Source organism: Myotis davidii, unplaced genomic scaffold (assembly GCF_000327345.1).
Source record: "Myotis davidii unplaced genomic scaffold, ASM32734v1 scaffold297, whole genome shotgun sequence".
Lineage (NCBI taxonomy): Eukaryota > Metazoa > Chordata > Mammalia > Chiroptera > Vespertilionidae > Myotis > Myotis davidii.
In genome coordinates, this window is record NW_006287954.1 from 1 (window position 1) to 887 (window position 887).

The following is an 887-nucleotide window of genomic DNA, read 5'->3' on the forward strand; positions in this document are numbered from 1 at the left end:
TCTGATCAACTAAGCATCAGACTTAAGATGAATAGTGAGAAGGAGTCTGAGGTTGCTTCTAGACTTAGCAGGAATAGAACTTTAATACATAAGCAACAGTTACTATGGTTAATGGTGGCTAGAAAAAACACACCATGATCTATACTAATAAAAGGATAATATGCTAATTAGACTGGATGTCTTCTGGATGACCATCTGCACACACATCCTCACATATAAAAATTTTTTGATATTTGTAACCATAGTAAAACAAAGATTTATATTTTTGATGTTTATTTTATATATTTAAATGCCATTTAACAAAGAAAAATCAACCAAAAAAATGAGTTCGTGTGTCACCTCTGACACGCATGTCATAGGTTCGCCATCACTGATCTATACTAATAAAAGGGTAATATGCTAATTAGACCAGATGTCTTCCGGACGACTATCCACATGTCCTTCTTGACAAAGCCGGGCCCAGGCGAAGCTGCCTGCCGGCGGTCCCAGGCACCAGCACCTGTGGCTGGCTGTGGCCTGGGAGACAGAGAAGCCATCTGCCATGCAGTCCTGGGAGCCAGTGCCTGTGGCCCAGGCAAAGCCACCTATCCACCATCCCCTGTGGCTGCAGACAGCCTGGACAAAGCTGGCCTGGGTTCCAGGTGCCTGAGGCCAGCCAGAAGGAGGGAATCCTGGGTCCTGGGTGCAGGGCCCAGGCAGAGGTGTTTAGCGGCAATTGAGCCAGTAGGGGAGCAGTTAGGGGCTATTAGACTGGCCGGCAGAAGCAGTTAGGGGCAATCAGGCAGGCAGGCAAGTGGTTAGGAGCCAGCGGTCCCAGATTGTAAGGGGGATGTCTGACTGCTGGTTTAGGCCACAGGGATCAGGCCTAAACCAGCAGTCAGACATCC